The sequence below is a fragment of the Euwallacea fornicatus genome, chromosome 3 (genome assembly GCF_040115645.1).
Source record: "Euwallacea fornicatus isolate EFF26 chromosome 3, ASM4011564v1, whole genome shotgun sequence".
Lineage (NCBI taxonomy): Eukaryota > Metazoa > Arthropoda > Insecta > Coleoptera > Curculionidae > Euwallacea > Euwallacea fornicatus.
Genome location: NC_089543.1, coordinates 6,199,168 through 6,212,744, shown reverse-complemented (window position 1 = coordinate 6,212,744; position 13,577 = coordinate 6,199,168).

The window sequence follows — 13,577 nt, the reverse complement described above, 5'->3', positions numbered from 1 at the left end:
CACCTCACATTCCCATAGCCTGTGAGAGTTGAAGCGACTTTTGTTGCTTGCACGTAGACTTTTTCCACCACCGTCTGCCGATAGAGTTGATTGACGGCAAACGAAACTCAACATCAGAGCTCCATAATCAAGTTTTTATTAGCTTACGCCGTATTAGATAATACTGCTTTATTGCATCACTGAGATTCCACCTCGAAATTACGGGAAAGCACAAGAATTCTTGCACCAAGGAGCTTCCTCATTAACAAAGTTACTTGCCTAACTCAATAAGGTTCATTTAATAAAAGCGCTAAGGGTCTTTTTAGAGAGAAAAGATTGAGGAAAGCGTAATCATATTATTCTTGCTAAGTTCTCCCTGTGTATTCTTATTAGGTGCCCTTAAGAATATAGTACATAATAACAACACAACACCTGAAAATTTCTCTTTGTGCTCCCAAGACGTGGAAGCTTTATATCAGGCGAATGTTCGACACTAAATTAAAGTTTTAGCATAGCTTGGAAATAAAAAGAAAATGCCCTTGTAAGTTCTCTTCGGGAGTTTGAGTACTTACTTTAGCAAAAAACTCATTTATCCAACGTCAAACCTGAGAAATCGTGCGGAGAATGTCGATTTCTCAATTTACCTCAAAGGGCGATCGAAGGGGTTTTCCGATGTATCTAAGAAAATCATATCCATCGAATCGTTTTGAGTATGTGACAGAATCTATGAAAGTCATTTATCGTACATTAATATGACGTCGATTATTGGTATGCTGCCGCCTTACGGCGGCCGATCACCAAGCGTTGACGTTGCTGTCACGTACCTCTGCTCCCTGGAAATCGCCGGGACGGTGGAGCTCTAGAAATTTAATTGAAAAAATTCGCTTGTTATACTAACTCTGGCTCTTACGGATCTACACGTATGAAAACTAATACTTCCATATAGGCGTTAGCCGCGGTTTAGAGACATGGAAACAGGGTCGATCTCTCCTAAAATATGGCTGGAGTCGTTTGAAACCCGGACGTAAATTTAACAGCCAAAGCAATAAATAGTCGGTTTCAAATCCGATCCATATTTTATGAATTTTTATGTAAACCATGCCGGTGGCAGTTATGTCTCACGCGGGGCCCCAAAAGGGTAACCGCTTTGTTTGGGGGAATGCGAATTGTCGCTAACTATATCGTTTCCTGACGCCCCTTGCTCTTACACATAATCCCCGTATTACCGACCGACAGGATTCAGTCAGCCAGAGCATAATGCCAATATTCCTGCTCCGCGTTGCTATAAAATCATATTACTAGAGCACTGCATGCAATTTAAAATGATTACGCTTTCTGGGAATGGGCAGAAGGGTAATAATGCTTCCACACATGAAAATCCTCATTCGAATTTAAGAAGAGCATGCTTTTTGTTGGCGGCCTGGAATGATTAATCCTTGATTAAATTGGGTTTGGAACAGGGGGATTTAAACTTTTCCATTTTCGGCTCATTTGTGGCTATAGGGACAACACTTTTTGATTAAAAAATATCGTATTTACTTCGGTCGCCAATTTTCGCTTATATATTCGTGGACGGTACGAGAGACGACTTGGGGGTAGCCCTTGCGTGGACATTGCTTCGTGGTGCAACTACTGCGACCTACAAGTGTCCAGATATGAGATTTTAAGGATTTCAGAATAATCCTCCGGATTTCGTCGTGAGAACTTCACATATTTCAACGATTTCAGTGTTTAAGCTTCACGAGATGTTCGGAAACAGCGACGGTGTTCCAATCAAGGCTGCGTACACTACGCCTCAACGCCAGAATCCTTGAGGCTCGATTCACGCTCAACGTAATTGAACTTGAACATTCCATGGAAGTTCGACGTAATCGAACTTCTTATTTGATGAAAACTCCCTGTTTGTCGCAGTTCAAAGTAAGATTGAATTTACCGGCACAGCAGCATAGCAGTGTTCCGAGCGAAGCCTCAGATAATTATTCAGATAGGCAGGAGTGTGAGGGAATCATCAAGTTTTTGAGCGACCAAATTTGCGTCAATTTTAACACGTCATTATACAGATTTCAGCTGGGTATGGGAAGCGCCTTACGATATAACCATCACTCATGATCATTCTCCGGTGCTCCGGGCTCCCTCTCTTGAACTGTCCACTGACGACGAAGAAGTCTATGGGTTTTTAATTCGCGACTTTTCTAGAAGACACCCCTGTTCTCTTGATGCGTGTGCATCGACCACCCCAGGAAAATGAACGGAGCATTGAAAATATGCGCGCTCAGGAGGTGCCTGAAGTCAAGTGACCATGAGTAGATTTGTGTAAAAGCTGATGATACTTGAAGGGGCGACATTCAAAACATCATTTTCACGTCTGATAGCGGAGACACCAGGAGCCTAGTAATTGCCCGATTGAAGCCGATGAGGGGGCCCCCGATCTTAGGGTAGATCGATTTTAGGAGATTTTTCAGCTCCAACGGTGCTTCTACTAAAGCGTACTGCACAGGAAGGTAGAAAGTATTCAATATCCAAACACTTGCTTCGCCATTATAAACTTTGCCTTGCGTTGCGGTAACATACGCAAAAGCAACTTTATGGGCGCCTTTACAATTTAATATGCAATGATAACCATCTCAATTTGAATGCAATCGAGAAAAAAGCTGAAATGAGGGAATAATGGCGTAATTACAGGGTACGACTTATTACTATACATACTCAATTAAAAGTCACAATCTGCAGAGATCTTTATCTACAAAGAAAAATGGCCGAAGTGCCGTTTTGGCTAATAGTCGCCTTTGTGTTCCCATTCGTATTTGCATAAAGTTGTTGTTTTGGCAAAGCCACCATATTAGATGGTAGTTTTCTAGTAATTTCCATTTGTTTTTCGCATAAGATAATAATTGACTTGAGAATTAGCAGTCGTAAAACCCTTAATAAAGCACGAAACAATAGTTATTGTTAACTCTAAGAGCTCCAAAGGAGGCTTGCTTGATTGGGTTTGTTTTGGAAGAAATATGACGCATTGTTTAACTTGTGTGTTTAAGGAAACTTTATGATCTTCGGTTCTCCGGCCTTTAGTGGCCGTTTTTTTTTTCGCTAGAAAATGCAGTCACAAATACTTAAATGGTGCTTCGTTAATTCCCACAAAATTTAAAAATAAAGCCCTTTTACCTTCCAAAAAGGAAGTTGATTTTACCTGCCCTGTAGATAATACGATGCCCTTAGGACAGAAGGAAAAAAAGGGTTGGAAACGGAGCGATGCATTAATGAAAATCCCTAATTTCTAGTTTACAGAAGTTTTTTGTCTTCGCGTAGGAATTTCAAAAATTTCGCCCTTAGTGCCTGTGATTCGGCTTGGGAAGATAAAAAAAATGAAAATCCGAGATTTTAGTGTTGACCTGCGTTTTGCGAAATACCACGCATTCCTACTCAAATTAGAAAACAGCAATAAAATTGTAAAAATTCTGCCTTTGTGTCCCCTCCCGAGGTAAAAATGAAAAAGCTCGGAAACGGGGATTAATTAAACCTAATGCCAAATGAAGATTTTCCTTCAATTAAACGGAGCTGCATTTCTCCGCAAACAGGGTGTCTCAAACTTCAGGCCCCGCGTTGTTTTTCGAGAAAAAAAATTCTCGAGGTTCGGAGTGTGACCCACCAACGACCTGAAAAACATCTGAAAAAACCAGTGTTGGTCGCCCTTTTCGACGCGAATTGTTCTTCGTTTTTTCGCAACAATTTTTTATGAGGATTCACCAATGATATACATGTAAAAGCGCCTGGAACCCTCATCAATGGAAAAAAAGCTTAGATCGTTTCTCCACCAAACAGCTACCGCCCCCCCTCTCCTCTTGAAAGAGAGACGTGTGATATACGAAAAATATCCGTTGAGGATTCCTTGACCAACCTATAGGTGTATTTTCCCAATCATAGTGTCCGGCACAAAATTCGAAACACCCCGTATCTACTTGTATCCCGCTTTTTGTGCAGGAATTCGAGAAATTCGTGCCTTAAAATCCCTTAACAATGTCGACGACTGAACTGAAATCAAACGATGAGTCTATGGACACTTGATACCCCGCTTGTCTTGAAGTGTAAAATTACTGTGACCCACTCACTATTAAAACTCCACTGGAGCAGATAACAATGGCGGCAGTCGCTTGAAGTGATATCACTTGAATGGGGTTTAGATATCGGTGAAGTGAGCAAAGATAAATATAATTGCTGTCAATATTGGAAGAGATATATAAGGGCCGTGGGACGTGCTTATTACCGAAAAATCATACCGGCATGTTCCAGACAAATTGGCAGTTGAGGCGATTCCCTATTTTTGGTTTCGGACAAAGAGGGTTCCGGAATCGAGATGGCCACACGACTGAGCATTAATACCGACATCAATTAGTGTATGAGGCCAACCGTGAGAAAACAAACAATTATTCGCGATCGACTAAAGACCATCCCTAAGAGTGTGCTTGTTACGGTCATCCCGAGGTAGCTGCGGTCACCCCTTTCAGTCCTTTCCGGTCGGTGCTGACCACGCTGACCACCGCATCGCCACAGGCCACTCTCGCACACATGCATTTCTCTCAATTTAGTGGATATTACAATAATGCCCGTTTTTCATACAGAAAGGGGTGCCACCTCATTGTTGTCCTGAACAGATTATGCCTCGAATTCGTTTGATACCTACATACGTCGAAGTAAGTGCGCGTTACACGCACTAACCCGACATAAAGTGAGCTAACTTGAACTCGAGTGCGAACTTAGCTGATATGTGCGGATTTAGACTGAACATTTCACCTACGGTGTTGATGTAACAAATATTACTTTGTGGCCTCTAAACTTAAATAAACAGGGGGTTTTGTTTTGGCCATATGTCAGCATCTAAAAAGGGACCTAATCTATCCTGTCAACTGCTTTTAAGCTTCACAGAGTTCGAAAAGCCATTTAACGTCAAAAACAAATACTAGAGGACCTGTTTTTTGTTCCTTGGTGGTACGCCACGCAGGACGGTATTCAGGACCTTTGCCCCGCAATAGATGCGCCACCAAGGGTTTGCTCAGGTTTGACGTAGAGTGCTCACACCTGCCTAGGTTTCACTGAATAATACGACGGGGAGATGAGGAACTGATGTTTCTTGCAATCAGGAATTCGGGGATTCATCCCAGATGCGGCCCTGATTTTTTTTGTCACGAGGAGCCGTAGGAGACTTTGATATTTTCGGAACTATTACGGTTTTAACATCGGTAGTCATTAAAAATGCGAATAACTATTTATAGCTTGAGGCTTTTTGCTTTATTTCTGCGCCCTAAAAATCCCAGAAGCTCATCTAACCGCCTATTACGTGGAGTAAGTAAGTGTGTTACGCTCTCTTTCTCTCTTTGGTTCGACGTTCATGGCCGCAGGAGGGATTTTTTATTTTTATTTCGCAATCACGTAATATAACAGATTGGTTCAGCAAGCGAATAGACGCAAAACGGTTTTAGCTATCGGGTTTTAGAATTACGTTTAAGGATAAAATTTGCTAAATTAACGTTTACCTACCGACTTGAAATTGTCAATTTACATTTCTCTGCAATTTCATTAGATGGATTGAATGGGAGAAGTGCTCTGCTACGCAAGATAGTAAACTTACATAACAATGTGTCCTGGAGGCATTCTATAAAAGGCAACAAAAAGTATCCAGCTATGAATTACCGCAAGGCCAACCAACCATTTAATAGATTTGGAGAATTCAAGAGTAGTGCTTTGATTCGTAATTACGTCCTTATATGGGAAATTTGCGAGAAACGATTATAGAAATGATGAGAGCACAGAAAAAGGAATCGGAAACGAATGCAATTGGAAGGAAACGTAACTTAACGAAGAATACACGAGAATAACAATAAGAATGAGAAAAACAGGTCGAAAAACAAACACCACGTCTACCCTAACCACATCAGCCCGGCTCTGGATCATACGTTGCTCCTCACTCAATTGGACGGCAGAGTTCTGACGTCAAAATGACGTGTGCTTGGTGACGTTGCACATATCTTGGCTGCATCGATCGAACCATTTTGACGTCATTCCCACGAAATCTTTAACTCCCCAGATTGGGGAATCTGGCACGTGAAATTGGAACAATGTGAGAAAACTGCGCGGCGGAAAATGAGGAAAAAGAACTTCTGTGTCGATTCGCTGGAGAAACCATGGGATGGGAATGAATTATTGAAGGAAAAGGTGTTTTCAGCAACATTCGAGTCGGGGCGGCCAGAAAGGAAATGGCGTATTAATGGAAAAACAAGTGGGTCCACTTTCTTTCTCCTGGGTTCAACCCAATCGTCTATTGGTACCAGACAAATTGTGTTTCCATTCCTCTAATGCCGATCGTGATACGTGATACTCATACATCTAAAATCAGTGCAATCGTCCTAAGTTTCATCAACTCTCAATCCAACTCTGCTTTCTCAACTCTACTATCTTAAACCCCTGTGCCGTTAAACGCACCACAGAAGTTGCTATTTGTTTACGAGAAATTCCATGAGTCATCGCCTCTAACCCCTATGTAATATGACTAATTAGCGGGCTTGAGCTTACTGAGTGGACACCTAGCCTTAACGGCATTGTGTCGAAGTTTGGACAATACGGGTACCGGAAACTGTCCTCGCTTTCTGCACACTTTAAAGAACCAAATATTTATATTTACAATATATGTATATATTTAGTTTTTTTTAAGTAATTTTTTTAGAAGACGATAAAAATTCGACGTTCAATGAACCTCTCGCTGTTCATTACTTCAAGACTTCGGAGATTTTACTAAACCAGAATAGGTCGATATTTTAGAGCTTTTTCGTACATCTGGCACTAACACGTGCGTCTTATAACGAATTCGTTTGGGCGATCCACAGCTACTTGAACATACGGGTTCGGTACCACCACCATGAATGAAATACGGAAGTAATTTTTTTTTTTATCTATGGTACCGTAAGGTAAAACGTAAACAAGGAGATTCTTAAAAGAATGCCATGTCTGCAGATGGCTAAAAATTGCGAATGCAGGTATCTTAGCTCTGTAAAGGCTAAATAAGGCGCCCTCATCACCATAACGAATTATAGAGGAAGACGGTTTATTTGAAGGTGTCATTATTACGGCAAATGAAACCAGACATGAACTGTTCCTTTTCTCGAGTTGTTCTAAGCTCGGATGAGTGTGGGGAATTTAGAACTTCAGAACTGCCCAGCGACAAATGGTCACGGAGAAAGAATTAATTTAATACCCGACTAATGCTTGGAACATACATGCTCTCCTGCCATCATTATATTTGATATGTATTGTAGCTGAGGCGGTGGTTTATGTCCACTTCAAAATGGTCTCGGATTACGTTTAAATCGAGCAGGGGGGAAGTTAGGAATTTATAATACTATTTGATGTATTGAGTCTTACAAAACAGTCATCGAATATCGAGAACATTTCAAATTATCTGTGATGTTAGGCTACCTAAGCTGGCAGTAGGTATGCTAAACAGGATAACTTCTGGCACAATGGCCTTGCATAAAAAAACTATTGCGAATTCAATGAGTTGCGGTGGTTGGTTGAGCAACGCACTGAGCAAACCATAACTGATATCTTACCAATTAGGTATGGAGCACCATATCAAGCGAACCACCACGTGGAAAACCTTAGAGTTGAATTTAATTCTTTCGTGTCTCCCAGGTTATTCCAGTGCCGTCACTTCATTTGAAGCTGTGAGGTCAAGCCCTGGAACCTTCCAGCTTCTTCTTTTTAAGTTAATGAGTGGATGCTACGTGTTAAAGGCCCAGGTCCGTCCCTAGGGGGAAAGCTAGGAATTTTCGTGCGTAGCTAAATTAAGTAAAATTGACATGTTTTTCCCCTTCCGGTCACATCGCTGGGCCGCACCAAACATTGTAATCTAGCCGGGTCCACCCCTGTTGAAACGGGAATAAGGGCATTGAACAATTCACTCTTCAGGTATCGTCTTTTTAACAAGCGTTACTTGATATGTGATGTGTTCCTACATTGGATCGGTCATTTCAACAACTGACTTTTATTTACGATTGATGGCAGAAACACGATATATACCATTCCGTTTACAATTCCAATTTTATTACTGACAGGAAAAGGACCAAACCGCTTTCCTTTTCATGTTCTAAAGTTACTTACACCCTCGAGACTAACAAACGGATTTAAAGTGAGAAAAATAAATTAGCCGAAAATAAAACAAAATTTGATCAACCACTCTTGGCCGATCGGAACTGACAACGGCCGCATTGAATAAAAAGCACTTACGAGTATCTAAAAACGGATTTATTCCCATGACTTCACACGACCGAAAAGGGGTGCAAGAGCGGGCGAAGGGGGCGATCATCGTCAACCACGATTTTAGTCAAATTACATAGCGGCAGTACGCGGGCTGATTGAAGTTGTTTAAAAGCTACGCAGATGAGCAATTAATCATTGGAACGAAGGTCATTAAATATCTGGACATTGCGTTGACCGTTCTGCCACCGACCCTGATGTGTGCGTGCAACTCATCTGCATACTGCCGAACAATAAATTTAATGGGAATGCCCGCATGTAAGAATAGAGTTTTTAATTATATCGGCTAACAATACGAAAAGCACTTAGTCATTTTATTTTCGCTATGGTCGGACCGGCTGCCACGCCTGCGGACATTTTGTTAATGACAAAAATATTTGGGAATTTCCTTCGGAATTCCCAATTTAAAAAAATCATTTTTAGCGCCGCATTCTGGTTAAACAGATTTATCCGATCAATTTTCCGTTGCAGACGAACGCAGACGGGCTCCTTTTATGCCTCACGATTTGCCGCAGCCGCAGGAACACATCGTATAAACGCGATCCGTGTCAAATTACCATTTCCCGCGCATATGAGGTCCTGCGCTTGCTTGCGGCTCATGCGCAAACGTCATGTTCGAAGAAACTCGCCGAGCGTCGAGTACTGTAACGGGTGATCGGTAAAGAAGTCTCATGCAGGTGTTGAACGTTTTAGAAGGATTAGAGGCCTAGATATATTAATATTTTACGGATTATCGGTCAGGTTTTGTTGATGGTAAATAACAAATGACTTTATCGACGCACTGCCTCTACGGTTCACTACATATGGCGGGTTTTTTGTGCTTACCCGTTAGTGTTGCATAATATGGATAATTAATATTTCAAGGTCTGCTAAACGTGCCCGCTCTGCGTTCGTTGATGGGCTATAAAGAAACTTGCAGGTTCTTATCCTTCCTTCCATCAGTTTTTTTTATTTTTGGAATCCCTTCATTCCAATTTTTTATCGGTCGAACCTTCCTAACGTCTTTTTTAAGCTCTTTGTGCGGGACAAAAAGCATCAATTAATGCGAGTTGTTGAATTCTAAGCTCTAACCTGTTTACACTTCCAGCAACCCTTCTACAATTACAATTTTAATTGGTCAATTCACCGGTCCTTCAGGGTCTGTGACATTCGACCTAGGAGCCATCAAATACCCAACTCAATTAGATTATGAAAAGAATTTCGTGCATAATGGGTCCTTGGTAATAATGCCGAAAAACTAGATTCAAACAACGAAACCGCATTTTTATTTGGAAGCAAATAAAAATGGCTCTTTATATGCCTAATAAGCTCAGTGTACCATAATCCCCGTGGTAAAAAAAGCCTCTTAGAGGCAAAGCAAACAATGAACGAAGTAGTACAGGTTGAATAGGAACACCTGTTAAAGTTGAGGGACGTTACGGACGTGTGCAGTAAAATCAATTTACCTTCCACTTTCAACGGAAAATCAGTTAGGAAGAAAGGTTACACTGTAACGAGGGTCTAGAGTGACAGATCTTTTCTATGGAATAAAACACAAGTCATGCAAGTCCATTGTCTGGCCACCGAAACGAGTTCGACTTTATGTCCACAAACTTGCATTATAAGTTAAAGTGTAGCAGATTTAATAGGTGATTTTATAACTACTATAAAACATTTATAGGTTCTTCCTCAAGTATTATATTAGGAAAAAACTCCACAGAAAACTGCTCGTGCATGGTTAATCAAAAGGCAGCCACACAAATCTATTATGTTATTTATTTTATGGTGTAGCAAGCATTAGTGGTACGTACTCGTAATTGCTTAATTAATAGCCAATAAAACTTTATTGCTACATGTCTTGTGTGATATGTATTTGCATCCATGAGCATCGACTGCCTTTGTGATGTACATACATACCACAATGAGCAAACACATGTTAAGAAGGTGTGCCTCAATGGTACTTATTTTATGTCCTTAACATCAAAGCAGTCATTTATTTACATAATTTGAATTTGGATTATACATATTGGGACGGACACAACATGACTCGATTTATATGGAGAAAGTGGAAATATGCGCTGAAAGTCGTTTGAGTCTTGTTGCTTCAGTTGCTCGAATTACGTTGCTTCAAATTTACTCGGTTGTGTAGTACGCAGAGCGTTTGGAAAAGACCGCACGAAACTTACGGAGAAGGAAGAGAGCCAAAAATGGTAAAAAAGGGTCCATGGACATCGGTCTGACGAAGCACCGTTCCTGAGACGTGGCCCTCCAAAGGGATTTCATCGTTTGATTATTTTTCGAAATAACTCTCTTTTTGATTCAGACAAAGGAATGAAAATTATAGGTAACGATCGTACCATAAGGGTTTTTAACTATCATTAGTTTAATCAAAATTAACTGCAATTAAGGGTTCGAAATCACCCTCGACAGAAATTTTTCGATTTTTTAAAATTCCGTTGCATCACCAAGTGAATAATACTATATTTTACAACATTTTGAAAAATAGTTCTCAACTTTTTTCGGATCCTGCGGGCATCGGTGGTAACATTGTAGCAGTTTCGTTCGCAACTGCGCCTCGGTCGACCCATGGGGTTTAATGTCACCCATCCAGTTTAAGTTCTCTCGATAGTTCTGTTATTTTTACGACTTCTCGGCCCGAGGAGGACTTACAATCCCAGTTTGAGTTAATCCGTGAGCCCCAGAGTAAAACACCTGACCGCGAGGCCCTGTCGCATAAAATGCCCGGGGATTTCGGGATATCGAGATTATCTCGATATGGTTCGAATGACGTAACTTTTTATTCACGTCACAAAATGTAACAGTTGAGAGTCTCCTCATGTACAATGACTAATCATATAAATTTAATGTGCTAAAAAAGGATAAAGATATATTCGAATGTCTAAACAGTAAACGTCAAACCCTATTTTTTGCACGGTTTCCCCTTAATTTGTTGACGTTTACGTTTAATTTGGTGTTTAACCGCTGCGTTCTTTGTTCATCTAATTTGGTGGTAATTTCGTTCCTTTTGAGCGCTAAAACTGTGCTCCTGGTTATTTATTATCGTTGTTGTCATTGTTACTGTTGGTAGAAATCCCAAGCTCTTAAACAATCGGTTTGGTGAGCAGTTGGTGTGACCACCAACACTTGAAAAATTCGCGTTACATTTTAACTTGGATAAGATCCGGCATCATCGCTGATGCGAAGCCTGTGACGTGCACAAAACGTTACGTCACTGGCACCATAGGCATTTGCGTCTTTTTTTACCACTTTTTTCCCAGTTTGGTGCTTCAAATGGTTCCTAAGCTATATTCTCCACGGGATACCTACAACAACCATCGAACGGTCCTCCGGATCGCCCTGGACAATTCCGAGGATAATATTAAAATTTCCCCCCGGAAATGAGGGGAATAATTGAGTAATTAGAAACCAAGATCACTGTGAGACAATATTGCGGCACCGCGTTGGCGTTATTTCGGTCTAATTTCTTTTAATTCCTGCCACCTCGGATGCTGATACGGTCGTTGAGCCTGTGCCAACTAAAAATTAAAAAGTTCCCGCCAACAAAGGGACACGTTACAATTTAGGTGACAATTTGTCCCGTTAATGACAGTCGATTTTAATATCCTCGCTGCTGGGATAAAATATTTAATCCCCTTTCTTCTCTGCTTCATGCTTTTATGGGGAATTAAACGAGAAACTCATTTTGTTTTGCCCAACTTAGAGATTCTTTGTTCATAATTTACGACTTTAGTTAGCGAGGGCAAATAAGACTTATACGGACTAAAGGATCTATATTAATTATTCTTAGTCACACTCGTTTTTAGTTATTTTCTTTGTTGCAACATTTTCAGACGAATTTCTGCTACAGGATCAGTTAAAGTTCGATTCGAGCTTCTTCGACAGCTGTTGCACTCGCAAGCGATTGCAAATTTCCCTACCTGAGATTATTATTATTAAATCTCTCTCAAAATCCGGGCACAGCATTTGATTTAATAAAACAGCGATTTACCATTTAAACAAATTTCGCCGTTTGATCATACTTAAATTGCCGGAATAATTTGCTGGGACATAACTGGTTTTCCTATAATATTATCCTTTCAATAGTGTACACGATTACGTGAGCCGGAATCTGCGTTTAAATTGGAAATTATTTATTATTATATTCTATCTCTCATCCATATTTTCAAATGGAACTTTTCGAATTTGAAATTTCCATGGCAAAATTCATTCCGGCCTTTAATAAATTCAATTTTCAGGGCACACGCAGCTGTAGATTGACCGTTCTACCATAGCAGTTTTGGTCGATAGATACCCTTTTTTAATTAAATCGGATTTGTTTAGACGTACAGGAGAGAGTAACTGAAAGGTATTTAAGCTCGTACAGTCTCTTGAGCCTCCCGTGGAAGAGGACGGATGTGCGGAGATGCGGATATCTATCTCGGAACGATCCCTCTAGCATAGCCGCAGCTCTCCATCTTCGTTTCATCACCCCGTTGCCCCTCGACGTACCACGTGATGGTCGTGTGGTACTGCTGCTACGTTGAGGACGAGCGAGGAATTTTCGCATCGTGATTTTGGGTGGAAGCGTTCACATAAGTGCAACCTCATCACAATTCCTCCATATATGCAAATGAATTTTCAATCCCTCTCTGCCCCATATCATCGCATGGAAAGATAATAGAAGGCGCACTACGCGAAGTTTACAAAACTGATAAGTGGTTGCCGCGATAAAGGGAAGCAAAGCCATACATCCACTAATGTATCCTAAAATCGAAAACCTTTCCACATATGCATTAAAGCCAGAGTGTTCTCGGTAATAAATAATAGTTGTTGGAATGCAAAGTTCCAGTTCGTTGAGCAGGATGAATCAACAGCAGCGTCGGTTGAACAGAAGCGTCGGTGTCTTCGCCTGTGTAATATCTCGGTAATGACCGTCGAGGCCGAAAGGGTTATATGACAAACAACATAGGGGCGGAAGTAAAAGTAACCTTCAATATGCAAATTCATACGTAGTTATTCACCCATTTACACACCCCAGTTTTGCGAAAGCGGTCTTTTGAATTATAGACCGCGCGACTTTTCTCCCACTTATATTTCCAAACTTATGGCGGCAGATATTTACATAACTTTCTAATTTGTCATGCAGTTCTCTTTATACCACCACAAATGGGCTTTCAGTCCTCTCTAATTTCATTTTGTTGTTTAAATGATTTTATTTCTCTCTGTCTTTATCTCTCCAGAGATAGGCGCCCACTCGGAACATCCTTGACCGGTCCGTTCTCCAGACATGACCCCGTTTAATTTTTTTTTTTTTT